The sequence below is a fragment of the Zootoca vivipara genome, chromosome 7, assembly GCF_965207765.1.
Source record: "Zootoca vivipara chromosome 7, rZooViv2.hap1.1, whole genome shotgun sequence".
In the NCBI taxonomy this organism is placed as follows: Eukaryota; Metazoa; Chordata; class Lepidosauria; order Squamata; family Lacertidae; genus Zootoca; species Zootoca vivipara.
Genome location: NC_142590.1, coordinates 56128983 through 56152219, shown reverse-complemented (window position 1 = coordinate 56152219; position 23237 = coordinate 56128983). Strand labels below are relative to the sequence as shown.

Sequence of the window (23237 nt, the reverse complement as noted above, 5' to 3'; positions counted from 1 at the left end):
CAGAAATCCATTTGGGGAAGCAGACAAGCAAAAGCCAAAACACAAAGTAGCAACAAACATTTCCAAGATAAAAAGTAGGACTGCCAACTTTTCACCTAGCCTGTATCTGTATCCTTTACAGGTGCTTCGACAGGCAGCACTTAGCATCTCTCTCCATGCCATGAAATAGGCCATATTCAAGCTGCTGTGAAGGCACAGCTACAGGAAGCAGTTAAAAAGTTGGCAACCCTAAACCTTGTTTGCCAAACCACTAGAACTGCAACAACAACGCGCACACAAACCAGAAAACGTACTGCTCCTGTGCCTATAAAAGCAACACAGAAGGTAGAAATGTAACAGGTGAAGCTTTTCTTGGCATTGATTTAAATACGTCAGGAACAGCAACAACTTTTAAATCTCTGCTTTTTCTTTCATTGGATCAAAGCCAGTGAACCTGAACTGAAATTGAATATCGTTCCAGCTGGTTGTTGTCATTGTGAAAGTAAACGGATGAATATTTCTATATCCCTTTCCTCAAGTGTTCAGCATGCAACCCTAAGAACTAGGAAGCAACCCCCCAGTGGTCTGAATAGCCCATGCTTAGGACTGGGCTGCAAGTCTCTAGCTGCCCTGGTGTCTGGGCAGGGGGGGGCAGTGGCAGTGGCGCCGTCCTGCTGCCACCAGTGCTACACTTGCCAGGTCAGGGTGGTGTGAGACAGGAGTGTGTACCTGTGGGAGGCCACTGTGGCCAACCCAGAGCTCCCCCAATCTCACCACTCTCTGCCCTCCTCCATCCCCATCTCAGCCAATGCAGCAGCACCACTGCCAGGAGAGCACCTCTGTTGGTCCAAGAGCACATTTTGGCCCTTGATCCCAAAGACCACTTCAGATCACACAAGCTGCCTTCTGGAGCTCTCCAAGGTTCAGTTCAATGGGCTCAGGGCTATAAATTCACCCTAAATTATTGTCCAGTCAAGAGCAATCAATCCAGTAATATTAAGCGCCTGGAAATAAGCCTTCTGTTAGCATGGTGTTATCATGGCAGGAGATAAAACAGTTATATTGTACGCCCATGTAGGGAACATTGTGGTCCAGATCAGGATAACCCCATTTCCTCTTTCTCGGGTTTTTTTTTTGTTGTTGTTCCCAGAAACAACAGTCACCAGATCTAGAAATAAGTATCTCTGTACATAGCTTTAGAATCACCACTTCAGTCTTTTCTTCACCCAGGGATGAATTCCTGTCCTGAGGGAAATTAACACAGCCCTTCTCCTGGGAGTGGGAGCCAGAAGAAAGGAGCTAAATGTGGGGTTGCCATTTTTCAAAACTGGCTCAAGGCTGGCCCTGCCATTAGGCAGAATGAGGCAGGGGCTGGGAGATGGGGCACAGTGTCAAGGCGGGGTGCCATCTTGTCTCTTGCCTCAGGCGGGGAGAAAAACGTCTTAGCCCAGCCTTGTCTATTAGCATAGCAGCTTTACAACACAGAAATTTAATAAGTGAAGCTCTCCCCATGATTTCTTGACAGGTCAAAACAAGATTCATTTTTTGTGGTGTCTCAGGCTGCTAACAAAAACAAGGTAGGAGGGTTAAGGGGTGAAGCTTAGTTTTATGACATAATGTGCAATGTTGAAAGGGGCTTGCGATGTTGCAGAGGAGAGAAGGGCCAGTCTGTTCACTGCATTTTAGATAGAAAAGAGCTGTATTTAGGCATTCCATACACACATACACACAATTACAGTGCTGTGAGGGGGAAGAGCAAGGCCATGCTTCTTGGACTTGTCTCCTGTGTACACACAATATATTCACAGCCCCTTGCTTTCACCTCAATAATCCTGGGAACTGGGGTTTACCCCTCGCAGGGATGCAACTCCCAACACCTTTAACAAGCACAAGCTACACTTCCCAAGATTATTGGGTGGGGTGGGGTGGGGTGTTCTTTAAGTGTGCCTTAAATGTGTGGTGAGTCCTCAGATTTATGCACCTCTTATGTGCTGAAGAGGAACTTCTGCAGTAGGGAGTCTTCTAAATGGCACAGGGAGTCTCCATGTAACCCCAGCGCATTTTCCCAGTGAGAATTGGTTTGCAGATCAAATGTTGTCTGGTCTTTTGAGTGCAATAAAGATTGATTGATTGTTTGCAGTCTGAGTGCTGAGAAAGGACAATTTCCTTACGCTAAGACAAATGCTTGAAACGAATTCTAGGTAAATGCATCTATTGCCCCAACAAGACAATTGTTTGCAAATGCCATATTAAAAGAGAAAGAGCAAAAGTAGACGCTGTGCTGTAATATGGGAGATACCAAGAGAGAGAAAAGGAATCAGGTGGACATCACCTCCAAGCATACCTCTGGACTGGGCTACCCCCCCTCTTCTCCCTTTTTCCTGTACCCTGACCTGGCAAAGCCATTCTACCACCAACTGCCCTGTGAGAAAGATCCTAATGACTTTTTATATTGTTATATTGTTGTGGTTTGTGAAACATTTACAAAAATGCTTCCCTCCTCCTCCTCCTTCTCACAAGAGGAGGAGGAGGGAAGCGAGAGTGGGTAAGTCGCAGGGGGAGTTTAGTCTCATTCCCATCATGATTGATAAGCCACAGTATATCATGATGTGGCTAAAATACCTCTAACTAGACTATGGAAGGGCCCTGAGGTGCTGGCTAATTAGAATCTGAACTATAACATGGTTATAGATGCTCATTTTATTTTTATTTATACTGTACTTTTAAAATGTGTTATACTTTTCTATGAAAAACGGTGCTTTATTGTCAAGTAATTTTTTTTCACCTCAGGGCAGCAGAAACAAACCCCACTTTATTATGGGTAGACATGATGGTGCTGTAATGTAAGCGTGTTAATAATAATAATAATAATTTATTGTTTATACCCTACCCATCTGGGTGGGTTTCCCTAGCCACTCTGGGCGGCTCCCAACAGAATATTTAAACACGATAAAACATCTGACATTAAAAACTTCCGTAAACAGGGCTGCCTTCAGATGTCTTCTAAAATCAGATAGTTGTTTATTTCCTTGACATCTGATGGGAGGGCGTTCCACAGGGCGGGCGCCACAACCGAGGAGGCCCTCTGCCTGGTTTCCTGTAATCTCACTTCTTGCAGCGAGGGAACTGCCAGAAGGCCCTCGGAGCTGGACCTCGGTGTCTGGGCTGAATGATGGGAGTGGAGACACTCCTTCAGGTATACTGGGCCAAGGCCGTTTAGAGCTTTAAAGGTCAGCACCAACACTTTGAATTGTGCTTGGAAATGTACTGGAGCACATGCTTCAGAGATTGTTGACTGTGTGAGGGACAGCAGCTATGCTAGCTTCCCAGAAGGTGGGTCCCTGTAGCTTACGGGGGAGTGGGGGGAAGTCTGGAGCTTCTGGTACAAACTGATAATAATGGACTTGAGGATATACTCCTCGATCTCAGCTGCCGCACTTGATGATGCTGGGAAGACTCTATCAAAAGCCATCCTCTCTGCTAGAATGTAGGGCAGGCATTCCCAAACTTTGGCCCTCCAGATGTTTTGGACTACAATTCCCATCTTCCCCGACCACTGGTCCTGTTAGCTAGGGATCATGGGAGTTGTAGGCCAAAACATCTGGAGGGCCGCAGTTTGGGGGTGGCTGATGTAGGGTGTTAGGCCTGATGGTGGCTTGTTACAGGTACAACACCGCCTGCAAGTTTCCTGTTTCTGAGGACTCTGGAGTTTCATATCAATCTACCCTTTTAACATCAAGTGATAGAGATAATTAATTATATTTACAGGAGAACAATTGAGCACTATTCCCTCTTATCTCCCAGAAACAATCAGTTACACTTCTGCTTTAAACTGAAAAGCCAAACAAGTATTGTGTGCTGTGTGACTATCTTTTCCCTTCGGCTACTGTGATAACTTCCTTCTATTAATGATTCTTAATGATGAAAAATTACTGACACTTTCTGAGCACCTTAGTTGGAATAGACAATATATCAAAATTGTTTTCCCAAGGCCAGAAAGTGAATTGTTGGGAACTTGTCAAAGGCTGCTTCTGCCTTCCTCAACCTTCTATTTCTGGATTGTAACCTCCACCCCAATATTTCTAATCTCACTGCCTTCTTTATTCCTCGCCCGACTTCCGCCTGCTCTGCTGCTTCACAATGGCTGTGTATCAAAATCATGAAGAATATTCTCCTGCATACTGCCAGGCACCTCCTGGTACCTACAGTTAAGTACTTTGGTCATAGCAACTTCAGAGGTTAAAAAAATATACAGTACATATTTCCATGTCAGCTTGTGATTTTCTTTTTTTTAAAAAAAGTTATCATGAAAATTCTACAGCATTTTTGTGACAACGTCTGCTGCTATACACATTTTTATACACAATTTCACATAATGTACACCTTTTTACAAGGCCATTTCCCTAAATATAATGCATTTTAATATTATTTTCATTTATATATGCATTTATATACACACTTAAATATATACAATTTGTGTGCTTTACATGGCTGGAGAGCTCCATTGCAAAATCCAGGTAAGTGGGAATTCTGAAGGATGGCTATGCTTTTGTTCACACATTGTTACGGAAACTGGGTAAGATTTCCTTAAAATGTGAATTGAGTCACATTTCTCACCTGTGGTGATTCTGTCAGAAACATAAGCCTGGCTCATGGATGGGAAATATAGTCCAGCTGTTGTTGGACTATAACTTCCACCCTTCTTAACTGTTGCCTATGCTGGCTGGGAGGATCCAACAACATCCAGAGAGTTTCCCCACCTCCACTCGAAGTGGAACTTCAAAAGACTACAGTGGTACCTCGGTTTAAGTACACAATTGGTTCTGGAAGTCTGTACTTAACCTGAAGCAAACTTTCCCATTGAAAGTAATGGAAAGTGGATTAATCCGTTCCAGACGGGTCTGCGGAATACTTAAACTGAAAGTACTCAAACCGAAGCATACTTCAACCGAGGTATGACTGTATTTGTATGTAAGGCTGCCTCTGAAGACAGTTTGGAAGCTTCAGCTGGTGCAGAATTCAGTGGCTTAGGACTATCTCTCTCCATATGAACCCTCCCGGACCCTGAGATCATCCTCTGAGGCCCTTCTTTGCAGGCCTACTCCATGAGAGGTCTGGAGGGTGACAACACGAGAATGGGCTTTTTCTGCAGTGGCACCCCATTTGTGGAGTGCTCTCTCCAGGGAGGTTCGCCTGGTGCCTTCATTATATATTTTTAGGTGCCAGGCGAAAATGTTCCTCTTCAACCAGGCCTTTGGCTAATTAATATTCTATAGCCTTTAAATGTGTCTATGGAAAGAGGTTGCGCTGAATGATCTGTCTATGAGGAGAGCAGGCACAAAACCCTTCAGTAAGACCAAGATGATTGAGAGCAAATGGCATGAAGAAAGCAGCATAGCCATGGGGATAATGTGAGAATTTGGATAGAGGCTGTTGGAAAAATGAGCACCCACCTGCATATATTTACAGTGATGCCTCGCAAGACTAATTTAATTCGTTCCACAAGTCAATTCGTTTTGCGAAAAATTCATCTTGCGAATCGCGGTTTCCCATAAGAATGCACTGAAATTTCTTTTTTTGCCCATAGGAACGCATTAATTAAATTTCAATGCGTTCTTATGGGAAACCGCGATTCGCAAGGCTTTTTGTTTGCGAAAAATTCATCTTGCAGGGCATTCGTCTTGCGAGGTACCACTGTACATGCATTGAGTCTCCTGTGCAGAAGTAAATTAGAGCACTTACTTCTCCCCACTCTCCTAATGTCTTACTTGTTTAATTCAAAAGCTGACTTTCTGCTGTGTCACATGCATTAAATTAAACTTCAGAAGCTCCTAGGAAGAGAAATAACGTTGGAGGAGCCATTTCTTTTTTCTGTGCAATGTCCCTTGAAAAGGAAATGGAAGGGTCATTGTTTCTCTTCCTATTGGGTTTTTTTGACGTTTCAATTGGCAGCAAGCAACAGCGAACCTGAGTCAGCCATGGCAGTTCAGTTCAGCTGTCTGCTTGCCTTTGTTGAATTTAAAAGAAAAATGGCACCTTCTCTCTCCCCCACCTGGCCCCAACTGAATCCTTGTGCTCAGCTCCCCCACAGTCACAACTGTTGGCAGATTAGGGGTTGGGTGCGAAAGGCGCAGGTCACCTTCCAATGAAAACCGTGACATTTGCATGAAGAAAAACATGTCTTTAGAGTGACTAAAACAATGAAAGGGAACAGCTATTGGAACACCCTGGCTCTTTCCAAATGGCTATAGGAATTCCGTGAATTTCTGAAGGATGATTAGAATGTGTTACACCAAGGGTGATTGATGGCTTATGCTTTTTGTGTGTGCCTAAGGTCCATCTCCAAAAGTCAAAATTTAAAAGCATTACCCTTCCAAATGGCCTGAAAAGAACTATGGTGGACTGGTCTCAAATTAGAGGAAAACAAAAACAAAAATGGAGGGCTCCTCCCAATGTTCTCTTAATTGTACATTTATAATGATTTTTTGGCTCATGATACTATCAGAGGAGTCATACACAATCCTGCCTTTAGTACTGTTTGCACCTGCAAGGATTTTGTGATTGCCACATTGCTTCATTTCCAATCAGTGCATATCCTGTAACATCGTGCTAATCCTGTAAATTTCTATACCACAAGTGTTCTGGTTTGATTTTGTTCCGTTTTTGTTGTGCCATAACCTCTCCAGACAGCAATAATGCGACAGCATTGGGCAAACATTGTGGCATGAACTAAAGCAGAATAAATCCACCACGAATTCACTGTTATTGTGGCAAAAACTTGTTGCAGATTCCCTCGCAATAAAACACCAGCCTGGAGGGTCCTGGGTGGCTTGCCTATCACCATCTATTGCAAAATGTTTTAATAAGCATTATAAAAGCATGTCTTGTCATCGTACACATATTTGGCCCATCAACATTATGGTGCCTTAAAGTGATCACTATACCAGGCAGAGAGGTTTTCTCCATAAGGAAATGAAGCTTGAGTAGACATTCTGCAAGATTTTTCAAAAAGGCAGTCCTTATTCCTCTCACTTCTGCCATACACCTCTCACTTCTGCCATACACAATGACCAAAATAGACAAAGAAGAAACTGCATATTTAAAAGATGTAAGTTGCCTTAATTTTGATGCTCAAGTGAGCTCATTAGAAGAGATGGCCTCAAGAGATCGGTGTATGTGCATCACAGTAAAAATTGATTACCTCCATATCTTTTTCATAGCTCAATGCAGAGGATGTAGAATTAATTGCCACTTTTGAGGAGGTCTTCTCTTTGTTTTCTTCCCATCTCTTTCATCTCATCCTTTTTTTAAACCTGGAAGTAAGAAAGGAAGTGCTCTCCCCTCAACATCCCATCTTCAAAGCCCAACTTGTGGGAGTTCAAGAGCTGGTACAATGAGTCTCATTGTCCTTTACTGATGTGGAGAAGAAGCCATCAAGAAGACACAAAGGCAGGCTGGAGACACTGTCCGCTCCATCATGAAACCATAGAACAGGTCAACAAAAGCAACCCCCTCTAAAAGTCCAAACATTGGGAGTGGAGGGATGGTGAGGGGACCCTGCTGGACACTGAATGTGATGTATTGTCTAGGAGTGGCCAGCTATGTCAAAGGGATCAAACAAACCTGATTCTAAAGAGGGGAGTGTGGGGAGGGGGAGGCATATACACATAACATACGCACAAAAAAGCTGCTTATCTCCTTTTCCTATCTCATGGGCTTTGCGGCCTGGGTATACTTGCTAGCATTCGCTTCCCAGCAAGCCAATCAGACTCCAAGCTCAGCCCTCTGTCCCCTTGCCTGAAGTCATATATATGACTCACTGGGCTCTGCTGAGCACAGAGCTCTTTCCTTGAGAGACGCTTTGTGCCTCCTGTCACTTTCTGCAGCTCACTCACCTCCCAGAATCGGTCCCTTTCTCCTCTCCTTCAGAGCGAAGGTAAGCCTTGTTCCCAACACAATTGTGCTCTTTGTTCAAGGTGGGCATAGGGAAGGGGGGGCGAAGAGGGAGATTTTGCACTCCTGAGCTTACAAATACCATTGGGTGTGAACTTAAATATTATGAGACCTTATTTATTTATTTTTTTAAAAAAACAACCATTTCCTTCTTTTTGCAATGCAAATTTACCCAGGAATTGCTCAGTAATGATTTATGAAGGAAAATATGGCAAGATGCATGTATGTGAAATTTCAGTCTTACAGAAGCAAAGTCCTTTCTATCCAGTGTTAAATTTCCAGTGAGCGCCCTGAAAATTTGCCTGATGGCAGAGGGGTGTATTCCTAAATTATGACCACTCAACAAAAAGTACTGGGTTTTTATACCTAAGCATTTCAAATAACAGGTCCTTGCTTCCAAATTCTTTTACAGCTTGAGCACTGAAGAAGAGGAGAGGTCAGGAGAATACCCCCAGAGAGGGAACAATTTGTATATCCATACACATATTAATGAGGAAGAGGGACCCTTTCTTCATCTGAGGGTGACCGTTTGAGACTTGGAAGTTCCAAGGTCAAAGCTTTTACCTGCCACAAACAAGCAGATATGTAGGTTTTGAGGGTGACTTTGGGCAGGCTTTTAAAAGAACCCATACTTCTGCTTTTCCCCACATAGAAGAAAAAGAGATATTGTAACTCTGCACTTTCTTAGGTTTGGAGAAAATGGGAGTTGTGAGAAACTTGGCTGTTGTGCTAGCAGGTGCCAGACTGCGAGGGCAGAGGAGAGATTATCAGCTGGTCAGCACCCTTGTTCATCTGCTCTGATCCAACAATTTAGATCCACAACTGGACCACCTTTCCATTTGCACAAAGAGTGTTGTAATAAATGTTTGTGTGCATGCAAGTGGTGGAGAAAGTCTAGTTTCTCTCTTTGCCCCCCCCCCACACACACGGCACTGAAAAACTTAGTGCTGTTTCTGGGAAGGGGGATTCTCAGCTGCAACAACTTTCTGCTGAATTTGAGCTTCCCTAGACTGGGGACACTGGCTTGTATCCCTTGTAATATCAACCTATAGGTCACTGTAATCTACTTCTAATTTACCAAGGGCTTGTGCACTGATGGTGTTTCATCTTGCGGCTGCTGTTCCAGGAGGCAATTTCTGCCATTTATCTCTAGGTAGTGGCAAGCCTGTTCCTAAGAAGTAGGTAGAAGCAATTTCCTACTCAACTGGAGAGTAATTGTAGCCTCTCTCTACTGTAATTGCAGGGGCAGCTTGCTACTTTCCTGGGTTTAATGAAGAGCAAAGAGCTCAAAAAGAGCAGCAAGAGAGGAACTACAAGTGATTTGGGCTTTGCCACCCCACATTTCTGGGTCTTATCTAAGGGAGCAAGGCGTGTATTCTCTTAATATAGGGGGAGGATGTGTCTTTTCCCCTACCTTCAGATGAGACACAGAACCCAAAGGGAGGAATTCCTACCAGATGCTAATGCTTTACATCTAAAGCAGTCCCAAGACTCAAGCAATATATGATAGGTAGCAGAGATGTGTGAATACATCCCTGCCTTTAAAAACTCTTACAAACAGCAGTTGCTAATTAGATTTTGGACTGCAGCATAGGAGTGGAGGACCATTTCCCCAAGGAAACTCCTCTTCAACTACTTTTCTTCTCCTGGCACAAACTACCATATACAAGCACATGCCAGAAGAACATAGTGTTTGCACAAGCTGTGAGATGTGCGCAACAAGCACTACCTGATTAGCATGTTTGTTTAAAAGTGATGTAGGAGCTGAATGAATGACCTGGGCAAGAGGGTGGTGGTGGCATAAAGCAGTAATGCAGCCATGTTTTGCGGTGTGGTCAACTGAGATCAAAGCATGCAGTGATACCATCAGTATGTACACAGAGGATTCAAAAGCAGCTATACCTCAAACCACTCAATCACATTTTGCATTTTCACTAATTTGACCTGTGTAGGTCACATTCAGTTTCCATCTCTGCTAGAATGAAACGCATATTATATCAACGGGTTATGCTAACTATGGGACAGCAGTCTCTTCTCTCTATTTCTGAATAGGAAAATGAAATATGTGAATACGCTGTGATGCCTAAACTATCTTATGATATAAATGTGATAAACAACACAAGCTTTTGCAATAAGTTTGTTCAAATTTGGATTTAATTTACTGAACACTGGAAAAGTAAAGCATCATAATTTGCTGTGATCATTAGGCTGCTGTATTTAATTTTTTTTAAGTGTTACAGTTTATGATTGCCATACAGATACTTATATGCATTTAAATTATAAAGATTGTTAAATTTTCTAACAAAATAACTTGAAGGGGGTGGGAAATATATGTTTTTGTTGTTTAGTCGTTTAGTCGTGTCCAACTCTTCGTGACCCCATGGACCAGAGCACGCCAGGCACTCCTGTCTTGCACTGCCTCCCGCAGTTTGGTCAAACTCATGTTCGTAGCTTCGAGAACACTGTCCAACCATCTCGACCTCTGTCGTCCCCTTCTCCTATGGGGATGCCTTAAAATATGAGAAACAGGGTAGTGCCCTCAATCTTTCCCAACATCAGGGTCTTTTCCAGGGAGTCTTCTCTTCTCATGATGTGGCCAAAGTATTGGAGCCTCAGCTTCACGACCTGTCCTTCCAGTGAGCACTCAGGGCTGATTTCCTTAAGAATGGATAGGTTTGATCTTCTTGCAGTCCATGGGACTCTCAAGAGTCTCCTCCAGCACCATAATTCAAAAGCATCGATTCTTTGGCGATCAGCCTTCTTTATGGTCCAGCTCTCACTTCTATACATCACTACTGGGAAAACCATAGCTTTAACTATACGGACCTTTGTCAGCAAGGTGATTAGGGGCTGAAATTATATAGTCTAAACCAGGCATCCCCAAACTGCGGCCCTCCAGATGTTTTGGCCTACAACTCCCATGATCCCTAGCTAACAGGACCAGTAGTCAGGGAAGATGGGAATTGTAGTCCAAAACATCTGGAGGGCCGAAGTTTGGGGATGCCTGGTCTAAACCAACTTGAGCAAAACATGGGGAGTTTCAGATTGTCTACATTGTCATTGAGTGTTGGATGGAGACAATTTTATTATAAGATGTTTGGTTGTTGATAGGAAGCAGGGAATGTGAGGAGATGCTGCTGCAATAGCGATGCCCCTGGGCAGGATTGAAGAACCTTTTCAGCCTGAGGGCCACATTCCCTCCCAGGAAAGCTTCTAGAACAGTGTTTCTCAACCAGTGTGCCTCCAGATGTTTTGGGACTACAACTCCCATCATCTCTAGCTAGCAAGACCAGTGGTCAGGAATGATGGGAGTTGTAGTCCCAAAACATCTGGAGGCACACTGGTTGAGAAACACTGTTCTAGGCAGTAGTGCGTGTGGCCAGAATCAAACATGGGCAGAGCAAAAGGTGGGAAACCTACCTGTGCATAACAGGCTACGTTCCATCTCTGCAAAAGTCAGAGGCTTTTGCCCCCACGCCTCTGTATACAGACAGCAAAAGGCTTTATCCCAGTTCAAGGACACTTTCCAGCCAGGCAAAAGTACTGGGGAGATGGGAGGTGTCCGGGGAGTGTGGCCAAAGGAGAGTCACAAGGGGCAGCTACAGAGACCTGGAAGGTTGCATTCGGCACCTGGGACTGAGGTTCCCCATGCCTGAGCTGGGGTTAAGCCTATCCAAGCGACAAAACAGTCTCATGGGTGGACAGAGTAGATGACCTGAACATGTTTGTCCTTCTCTAATGCTTCGTACTCTAGCAGCAAGGGAGGGAGGGGGAGAACAGGAAGGAGAATGTGCATTAGAGCTCCCAGCAGGCAGTCAGCATAAGAGTGTTCTCAGGTGCAAAAGGAATGCCTCGGCCTGCAAACTTTCTAATTCCCTAAGACGTTTCATTGGCCGTGTGCTTTTTTCAAAGAGCAATAGCAGTTGGAATGTCAGGGAAACATTTGGCAAGCAAGCAAGTGATAACTAGGTCAAGGAAATGTTATCAACCAGTCTTCTTTCTTTTCAGCCTGCAGTTCTAAATATTCACTAGGAAGGAAGTCTCTAGATTTATTTCCAAATATATTCAGGATCCCTTGGACTGAAAACATTATTTCGTTTGTCACTCGTCCTCCAAAATTCTGAGATAGCATTTAGGGAGTTCAGGGTTTCCCCCTGCTTTTTTTTCACCTCTGGATTTGACCTCCCCCATACCGTGAGCGTATCTATGGTGGTGGTGGCAGTGCTCTGATCTGTGGCAGGTGGCTGCAAATCAGCGGCCATTTTAATCACCCACAATGCCCTGACATGACATCCCTCTGGAGCATTGTGGGAAATTTAAAGGGGAAGCTTGCTAATACTGATGCTGAGGCTGACACAGAGTTGGCATCAGTGTTGGTGGGCCCTGCTGGGTGTTGGCACCAGAGCAGCTGATGCCAGGCCTGACTGAGGCAGCTATTTATAGTTGAATGAACTTATAGTTGCCCTCCAGAGCTTTCCCACTCTGACCTGGAGACGCCAGGGATTAAACCTGGACCTTCTGAACACAAAGCAAGTGTTTCATCACTGATCTACATACAGCCCTTGCCTAGGAGGTAATGGGCATTTTTGTTATTCTGAAGCATCAAAAACGTAAGCACAAGCCCTTATAATACACTGCTTCCCTGGGGATGCAACGTGCAAAAATAATGAATTCAGCCTTCATGAAACTTCTTTGTTTTTCTGTGTTGAAATCTAAACTGGCACCCCAGATAAAACCATGGAAAGGCTTTGTCCATAATGAAGAGGAGGTGGCAAACATTTCAAAAGATCCACTACACCTGGGCACCGATTCACCTGAAATTAGTTGTATGACTAAGCTCCATTGAAAACAACTAGAGACCTGTTACCAGTTATTTGGCTAGTAAATTGCAACACCTATGTACACACCCCTTCCCTGTTGACACCCAATCAGGGCACACTGGGAGGGTTTCTCTGTCTCGTCTCCTTTCTGTTACCTGTTTCCTACTCTCTTGGGTGCCTCCTGTGCCCTTTCTCTATGATTCATGCACTGTTGTTGACAGGGCTTCAGTGCCACAAGAATGACAGAGTTAAGATGGAACTTGAACTCACATCATGACTAACGTTTGCAATGGTTTCATTGGGACTTTTGCTTGATTGGGATGACGTGATGTAAACTATTGATTCGGGTCTGAGAATAGTTTGGCAGTGAGTGCTTATTTTAAAAAGAAAAGAAAAAGAGGACCAGCATCATATGAAAAAGGAAACACGGCAGTTACATCTGTAGTGTTAATTTAAAGCACTCTTATACCACTTTGATATCATGGCTGCACACACACACACACACACACACACACACACACACACACACACCCCAATCCTGAGAATTGTAGTTTGTTATGGATGCTTCGAATCATAATTCTGTGAGAGGTAAATGATAGTTCCCAGGATTCTTTGGGGGAAGTGGTATAAATGTGCTTTAATGGGATGGTGTGAATATGGCCGGTGTTTCAAAGGTGAACAAAAATAAGGATTTAATGGTCCAAAGTGTTTGGAATACATTCTTCCTCAGCAGCAAGCAAGTGTACAATACTGTCACATCAATAATGGCCATTCGTTTTGTCACAAAGTCTCTTAACTCTTCCCTTCAACCTAGTATTGGTGCTTTCTTTCTTTTCCCCTTTTATTCCTGGTTTGGGACCTTCATTATAAAATTGGACACCATCTATTTTACTCGTTTTAAAAAAACCCACTTCAATTGTTGGAACAGCCTCCTATTTTTTTAAATTACAGTTATCTGGACATAGTCCAGAAAATTGGGAATTGCTTATGAGATGGTGCCCACACAAAATTAGAAATTAATTGCAAGCTTCAGTTGGTCACAAAGCGTGGCAGAGGACACAGTGTGGCGTATCTAAGCGTCCCTGAGGAAGAATATCTTTAAAACATGCTTTGCTTTTAAATGCCTATTTCTGTGCACCTTGAGACTTCCATCTCTCTTTTTGCATGAGTGGATGTGCTTAACTCAAAAGTGAAGGGAATACTTGGCGTTCCCTTTATTCGAAGGATTTCTAGCTCTGATATTGATCACTGGCAGACTGTGTGGCGTAGTGGTTAGAGTGATAGACGTGAACGGGGCAGACCCAGGTTCAAATCTCTGCTTGGCCATGAAGCTCAGTGTGTGACTTTGGGCCAGTCACTATCGCTCAGGCTGGCAATAAAATGTGGGGGAGATCTCATCTGAGCTCCTTGGAGGGAAAGTGGGATATTGTTCCGGGTTCAACGCCTGCCTTCTTCTTTTAAAGAAGGGATGGGGAGCATGGAGCCCTACAGATTGCTGTTGGCTTGCAATTCCCAGAGTCTCTGATCACACTGGCCATTCTGGGTGGGGCTGGTGGGAGCTGGAGGCCAGCAACATCTGGATAGGCTCCCCATCCCTGATCCAGAGGATCTCAGTCCAACAGGGCTGTGGAAAAACCCTGCTAGTTTCTTCTGCCAGTCAGCATAGATAATACTGGGATAGATAAGACAAAGGAATGACTTGATATAAAGTAGATATGCTCTCTAGGTTCCACATCATTCTGTGTGTGTGTGTGTGTGTGTGTGTGTGTGTGTGTGTGTGTGTGTGTATTCTAGTTTATTTATTAGATTTTTATACCAACCTTCACCAAAAATGGTCATGGTACAATTTACAAACAAACAAACAAAAGAATACAAGCATAACACAGAACAACCAAAATCTTTAAAATAATTATCATAGATTACATAAATATCATAAAACACCATAAATGTGAGTTTAACCCATCAGCCACTTAAAATCCAGCAGAAAAGATTTTTTTTTAACCCTGTACCTGGAAGAATACAAAGCTGGGACGAGTCTCTCCAGATAAGAGTTAGGAATAAAGGCATCAGCTGATCCAATAATTTGGAAAGTCCCAATAATTTTTACTTTAGCACAGGCAAATTTTCTACACAAAGAATGAAATCTCAGGTTGTATGAAGAAGAAGTAAAGTGCGTCAAATGCTATGCATTTTTCCGGTTAGCTTTATTTCCAGTTCATAGTCTTGGACTCCAGAAGGAGGGAAGGAATAAGCGTCTCTATTTTAACTCGATTGCTTCAGGCTCTTTGCTTGTAGTAGCTGCCAGGTGCCTAGAGTCCTCATTCTGGTTGCCAAGTGCGTAGTTAGTTTGGTTTGAAACTTATGTGAAGTGGTACATTAAACATTGGCACAGGCTCAGCAGCAGTGAAAAGTGCAGGGCCTGTGAATGGCTGCTGGCTACTTCTTTCACTTTAAAGGACCATCTGCCTATGAAAATCATCTAGAAATGCTCCCAAATATTTAATTTAAGCAAAAGAAAACATTGACATTCAGCTAGGGAGTCAAGAGGGTTGGTGAAAAACAGGGAGCTTTATTTTGGTATATTACTTTGGGAGGGGAATTTAAGAGCATTTTAAAAGGCATACAGAGGATAGAGAAATGAAAATAAAAAAGGGAAAACACACCTCTTTCTTTCTTTCTTTTTAACTCTCTTAGAGAGAAAGAGAGGGAGAATTACTACCTCGCTTGCTGCTTTTTTTAGAATACCATTTTAAATTTTCATTTTCATTTCATTGCTATTGTTGTTTTATATGCATATTTTCCTAACTACTGTATATCTGTGTATATCCCAAAAAGCAATGTTATTGGCCCATAAGAAAAAAAAATCCATATACCTTTATGAGGTCAACAAAAATGCCACAAAATATCCATCATATTCTCCAGAACTGAGTGTAAGCAAGACAAGGATGGGTGAAAACAGGTTGACTGATGATATTCATGCAAGGCATTCGTGTCTCCATCTGGTTAGAGTCTTAAGATGGGAGTGTGAGAGGAGGCAGGGGACATTTTTAAAAGGTTCCTTCAAGTGCTCTGCCCAGGTATCAGGTTGCACCCAGGCCCTTTGGGGAGGAGAAACCCATAATGGCAGTTTCCCCATAACTGGAAATGCACAAAGCAGCTGTTATTCAGGTCTGACTCCATTTTTAGGTGAAACACACAGGCTTGTTGGTAGGTGAAGAACAGAAATAAAAAGAAACTAGGCAGCATTTATATTAACAACAGTAGAGCTTAAATTGAGGTGGCTGTGCTAGATTGTTTTTAAAAGAGTAAATAGAAGCCAAATGGCTTACCGAGCAGTTGGAGGGAATGTCCCCTCAGAGAATAAAGTCCCAGATTCAGGTAACAGAAGATCTTCTTCTAGGCCAGCCTTCCTCAACCTCGGCCCTCCAGATGTTTTGAGACTACAATTCCCTTCATCCCTGACCACTGGTCCTGCTAGCTGGGATCATGGGAGTTGTAGACTGAGGAAGCCTGCTCTAGGCCATGAATACCCAAACTTCGGCCCTCCAGATGTTTTGGACTACAATTCCCATCTTCCCCGACCACTGGTCCTGTTAGCTAGGGATCATGGGAGTTGTAGGCCAAAACATCTGGAGGGCTGCAGTTTGGGGGTGCCTGCTCTAGGCTAAGATCCTGCTGCTGTATCCAGATAAATGTAGTATTTTCTAAGTCAAACAAAAAGTAAAGGTAGCCATTTTGGCCCATGAGAAAAACACTACCACCCAGTCAACCTAAACATATCACAACCTGAAATCTGCATGTCATCAATTAGCACCTCATTTGAACATCTACTCCTTCCTCCCACACCTTGCACCCTTGTACAAAAGACATGGGCTTGTCAAAAGAGGCCATGACATTTCAAGCTGCTTAACTACGGTACCTCATATTGTACAGAGCCTAGCACAATGCTTCCTGATCCTGACTGAGACCTCTAGATGGCACTAGAAAGCAGCAGCACGGGGGCAGAGCATGTTAAGAACGTCCCTGAAGAATCCTGGCTGGTCTCTCAAGTGAGCAACCAGGTGTCTATGTGAAGTCTGCAAGCAGGACCTAAGCACGCCACCCCCCTGTCCACTTGTGGTTCCCAGCAATGGGTAGTCGGGGGCTTACTGCTTCCGGCTCGGGAGCTAGTACATGTTTATGACTGGCACTTCTCCAGGAACTGAGTAGGATTGCCCAGATCAGGTTACGTTGCTTGATGCCTCCATCTTGCCAAATTTTGCCATTGGAAAAGTCGTTAATTAAAATAACACCACTTGCTCCAGGGAGATACAAGAGAATTACTTCTTGCACTTAAGAGCATCCAATGCCAATTAATTGCTCCTGAACAAAATGGATCCTAATGAGTAGCAGAGGGATGGGGGTTTGTGGGCCTCTGGAGTGTGTGCTTATAATTGGAGCGGGGATTGAAATTCCCATTAGTGATTGTTCATGCAGAGCTCGTGATAGCTTAATCCATAGTCAAAAAGGCATGGTCTGGTATGATATACATGGAAGCGGGCAAAACCCAACCATTTGAACAACTGACATGACACACTATAGTTCAGTGTTTCCCAACCAGTGTGCCTCCAGATGTTTTGGGACTACAACTCCCATCATTCCTGACCACTGGTCTTGCTAGCTAGGGATGATGGGAGTTGTAGTCCCAAAACATCTGGAGGCACACTGGTTGGGAAACACTGCTATAGTTGTTGTTTATGCATTTGTATGGTGTTTTTCTTATATGCTCAAAGTACGTGTGCAGTGTCAGTCATCTTTACAAGAGGGATGGGGAACTTCACAGGATCAGATCAAAGGCCCATCCAGTCCAGCATCCTCTGTGGCCAACCAGATGCCTCCAAGAAACCCTCAACCCTATAGTATTGCCTGCAGCAAACTATTAGAGTTATTTATTTACTAAAAGGGCTCAATCAAAGGCATCAAATAAACATTTGACTGGTTAAGAATGCCAGGTGTTTGTTTGTTTTTTAAAAAATCCCAGTTCCTGCCTAAAGCATGGGAGAGATGGTCAAGAATCTGCACTCCTTCTGTTTTGCGGAGTGAAGTCCTCTATCTGCCTGGGCCAAGTATATTTTAAAGATAAAGAATCCTAAGAAGGGACAGCAGGGCCCTGGAAGTTGCCCATAAACTGCCTGCTCAGCAGACTGTGCGCACCAAGTTATCTGAACAGGTCAAATTATGACCTGCCAAAGTTATGATTAGTCAGTACCAGTCAGGAATGTCAATGTGACTTTCATTTTTTTCTAAAATGTGTCTCTCATCTGTAGAGGAGGTGGAGGATTCAACCACTATACCAGCAAGGCAGTGGGAAATTTGAGCAGGCATGTAGCCTTACCCTGCAAGATGTAGCTGTACAAGGCGCTAAAAGCGCCCCTGAGTTTCTTTTGTCTACGAACATGATTAGAATGGAAAGTACAGCAGACTTTAGAAGAATGCCATTGAGAAATCAAATGTTCAGTGTAGATCTTAGAGTTGCATAATGGTCCCAGGAAATGCAAAACAGGATTGAATGATCTTGTGTGAAAATGCCCTTTGCCTCAGGTGCCCTTTGGTGCTGGGGATTGTTAAAGGGTTGTAGATCTGAAATTATGGATTGATTTGCCTCCTAGTTTCAGAGAAAAGCTTGAGTACAGACAGGTTGGTCTTATGAATGTTTACTTACAATGAGTCCCACTGCGTTAATTGGGGCATTAAATCCGCCTAGGATTGCAGCCATTGTCTCCAGAGGCACAAGATCTAGAATGCAAATACTTCTCCTGCCTCCAAACATGCTCCTTTCAAAATGCTCGTGATTCATTTACATCACACATACGATTATATGGTTCTGCAGTGCTGCATACGTTTTGCATTCTGAAGGCATATGGCATTAATAGTATTTCACCTGTTCTATCCTCCTGAAGTAAAACACTTCAGCCATTAGCTTGTCCATCTCCACATTCTCCTGCTGACTATACTAGCTAATTTATTCTCATAGAGTTTTATGGGCACTGTGACAGACTGCAGAATCAATTTAACTTCCTCTGCCTCGCCCTCTTTTGAGGCTGAATTGAACATCTTGCAACCACAGAGTGTCCTGCATAACTGTGGTGTGCAATTCTGAAAATTTGAACTTTGATCTCCTTTCTTACCTAACCCTTCCCCTTGGAAACTTCAGCAGGTGCAGAATTCAGCAGCCAGGTTGCTCACCAGGGCAAGATGATTTGAGCATATTACAGTACACCCACCCTGGTCCTACTGCACTGGCTACCAATTAGTTTCCGGGCCCAATTCAAAGTGCTGGTTTTGACCTATACACCCTTAAACAGCTCAGGACCGCAATACCTCAAGGACTGCCTCGTTCCATAGGAACCTACCCAGACCCTGAGATCATCTTCTGAGGCCCGCATTCATGTGCCTCCTCCTCAAGAGGTCCAGAGGGAGGCAACACGAGAACGGGCCTTCTCTGCAGTGGCTCCCATCTGTGGAATGCTCTCCCCAGAGACGTTCGCCTGGTGCCTTCATTATACATCTCTAGGCGCCAGGCAAAAACGTTCCTTTTCAAGCCTTTAGGTGATCTGATTTACATCTTACGCCATTTTAAAATGTGTTTTTTGTGGGGGTGGGGCTAATGGGTTGTTGTTTTTTATTTTTATTAGGTATTTTGTGGTTTTATATCTTGATTTTATTCTGTGAACCAGGTATAGGACGGTATTCAAATTCAAATCATCATCATCTTTCCTAGCCTGTAATCCCTTGCTGGCATTCAGGAAGGTGACATTTGATACCTGTTGTCTGCTGTCATTTAACTTGAGTTTTGCTGTTCTTTCATTCCAAACAACTCTGGGCACAATTCCCAAGATTCCTTAAAACTAAGTAGTGATCCCATAACCACATTGCTTAACCTAGAAACCAGCATGCAGTAATTATTGCAACTCAGCACATAGAGCTAGAAAGGGCTCTCCATGGGAATCAAGGTAGTAAAGCAGAGCACTGAAAGGTTGCCTAGTGAGCAACATCATCATATGGTCATTTCTTCAAATTCTCTGCAACAATATTTGACACTACCAAAGGTCACTGCTTTCCCCCCACGATGAGCACCAGAACAAATGCGCATGCTGTGGTGAGGCAGGCTGTCCTTCATGATTGTAGTTTGTCCAATATGCTGTATTTGAGTCTGTTTAATCTCTAGTTTACACTCACCTGATCTTTCCTCCCTGAATTTTGCTTATGAAGGGCCTCATTCATGGTCAAACACAAAGCCTCTTTCCCCCACTTTTAAGTAATAACTGAAAGAGAGGCTCACATTTCACCTCCATTTAGTCAGTATGTATTTTTAAGCATAATCCTAGTTTGAGATCAAGGACCTCCATGTTTAATCAAAGTTTTCTCCAGCAGGAATAGTACCAGGTTTCCTAGAAATCCTACCCTCTTCCTGCTCCTTATTACTAGCAGAGATGAGGGACCATCTTTTACCTGTTATCTCTATACTCTCTCTTAATGCTTTACAAGTTATTCCCTTGTCTTCTCAGGACTTGGTTTTCCAGAGAGCTCAGCTTTCATGATCTGACTCTATGAAAGTCAAGCTCTAATTGCAGACAATGAGTTGCACACAACTACTAGTTGTCCTAGCTGTGCATCCCCATCCGCAGCAAAGATACATCCAGTCAAGTCGGTAGGTCCTGGATGAGCATCTATGAGCCTCGCCTGGATATAGAAGGAGTCTGCTATTCAGGGCCAGTTCCAGCTTTGAGCAGACCATGGAGTAAAGTGCCCTTTGGTGGTCCGTTTCCTCCATCCATAGACCAGCAATGGGGAGCAACAGCAGCCCAAGCTCTGTTCAGAGCACTGGCTGGCTGAGTCTTCCTGCCTACTGTATAGGTTGAGACTATAAGCACAAACTAGGTCTCATTCCCGAACTAAACTATTTGTTTTTACAATACACTGGGAAATGCCAGGGCAGCTAACTTACATTATAAGGGTAATAACTTGTGCAACGTAACTGAAAATTGTCCCTTTTTATTGGTCCAGGATTGCTCCAACCTCGGGGGAAACTTTGCAGGCCTAAGTGCTTCTATTGGCATCAACGATAGGGGCAGATCCTGGGAGAGTTGGGAGAGAAGTGACCAGAAGGGCTGGTCCCCCCCAAAATCCAAATGTCTAAAAGCATGGGTGGCACAGATCCTGGCTGAGAAGCTGATGGGTTGATGTACTGCCCTGCAGTTTATTTACTCAAAGCTGTCTTTCCAGTGTTGGTGAAGCTGTAACAAGAGAGGGAGCCTCTTGTTATGTGTGCATGTGATGAGCCTACTGGGTTTTGGCAAAGCATTTTTTTATGTTGTTTCTAATATTATAGTTCAACCATTGAACCCAAACCCTGCTCAGGCCCTACTGTCACTAGATACCATTCTAAACCCCACCCCACCCCAGCACCCTTATACATAAGGACCTAAGTGCCATGTTGTTTACCTCTGTCCATTTAGAGATCACCTTCCCTTGGAAAGACCTCAAAGGGCCATCTCTGATGGGATGGCAAGGGAAAGTCTGGGATCTGGCTCTTTCCAATTATCGGATTTCATTCTCAAACTCACCACAGGATATAACACAACACAGAAGGGTTGTTAGAGGCAAAACTAAGCACAGTCGTTTTAATAAGGTATGGTCCCCACATATCAGCTATGTAAATGGAAGTGACGTTAATGTTAGACTTCTACCCACTCACGCTTACTTATGGAAAGGCTATGACATGGGTAGTTGAAGTCTTAGCACTGTATTCAATGATTCAGTTATTTGACAGTGTCCTTGCTGAATTTTCTTCTTATATGTGACTGGTATAAGAATGTAGCTCTACAGATTTTGTTGAAATTGAGCGATGTTATTTTACTATCAAATTAATATATTACTACTACTACTATGGCTGGCGACCCCTGTGCTAAGGCATTCTGGCTTTCCTCTTAAAGCAGGGGTCACCCACCTCTCTTGGCCCATGGCCACATTTGCAAGCCTGAGAAACTGCTGTGGGCACCCCACACACTCCACAATAAAGCAAGCATTGCAATGTGTTCTGTTGGCTACACTAGAATGCTTACTTCAAGACTAATTTCAGCAGGAGAAGGGAGCCTGTTGGCACCAGGGAAGGCCTTTGCAGGTACATTTATCCCCATGGGCACCACATTGGTGACCGCTGTGAGGCAGTGCAAAACACAACCATATTAATTTCCTGCAATGTCCCTGGCACAATGGGAAAGGCTTATCTCTTTTGTTATGGCCCATTTCTAAGAAATAATGGCATAGTTCTTTGTCACCATGATGCAATGGTGAGCGACCCCCTTTCAGCCACATTCCATTCTGGGCAACCTTCCAAGGCCCACGTGAAAGTGGTGAGGAGAGCCAGAGGCAAGAATGGGTACCGCAATGAATGTAAATATTCCCTTTGTACACTAAACTAGCTTGTCCAGTAAGAGACATTAACACTCAGGGAGTGTGTGAAGCAGCCCCAGTAAGGGATGTGGCTGAGGAGAGGATCCAGTCTGAGGAGACAGGACTTGAAGGCCACAGTTGGCCCCCAGGCCTGAGTTTCCCCACTCCTGCCATAAAAACCCTTTAATTCTAATGTTCGGAGTCTCTGTTGGACTTCTTCGGCTCATGCCAGAGCCCTTTTCAGGTGGCACTATGGAGAAATGGGCACACATAGGCAGAGAGGCAGCAACATGGCATGCAACTCTGCCTCCAACCTGTGCAGATTTATTTTGAAATCTGAAATGAAAGTGTACCAGCTGGGGAGGAAGGCTGCCACCGCGATGCCACCTCCCTGCTATGTGTTACACGACTCCACACCTGAAAAGGTCTTGAGAGCTGCTTTTGCCTTCTGTCTCGTGCCTTCTTTTCTAAGGCTCTCAACTCTTGAGTTCTGAAATCAGAAAAGTTTCCATTTGTGTTTGATCTAGGGCAAGGCCATTGATAACGCCATCTCAAAAACTTGACTCTTGCTGATGTTGACATCATTGGCCTGTTTGTTTTAGGTGGAATTTTAATCATGGGACTTCTTTTGTCCTTCTGACTCTTGCCTTCCCTCAACCCTCCTGGCTTTGTTCCTGATTTGTGAGAGTGTCTGCTAGCACTTTTGCTCAGCAGGAAAGATATAAAGAGAAAAGGCTCAACACACCCAAGCCTGTAACAATAAAACCACAGCATACTGTTCAGAAGGTTGAAATAAATACTGGAATAAGAAACCGGAGAGGGTGCATGTGTGTCAGATGGAGAGGGGAGAAATACACTTTCAGCAGAGTTCAAATCCTGACCATATCCTTGATCAAGTTTCAGGATCAAGCTTTGAAAATCTGGGAATCTAAGGCTGCAAATTCATGTGCACCAACTCAGGAAGAAGTCACACTGAGTCGAGTCACATTTCTTTCGGTGTAGTAGGGATCAGGCTGTAAAAAAAGGATGGAGAAGCTCCAATTCCTTACA

At 43.8% G+C, this 23237-nt stretch overlaps 1 protein-coding gene across 1 annotated transcript in view; it reads left to right on the top strand.

Moving 5' to 3' along the window:
* Window positions 1–7831: 7831 nt before the first annotated feature.
* The window catches only part of SLC26A9 (solute carrier family 26 member 9), a 61423-nt gene continuing 46017 nt past the window's right edge, over window positions 7832–23237 (top strand). The window contains exon 1 of the mRNA XM_035122272.3: window positions 7832–7915. The gene's annotated coding sequence lies outside the window, so the exon portion shown is untranslated. The remainder of the gene's footprint in view (window positions 7916–23237) is intronic.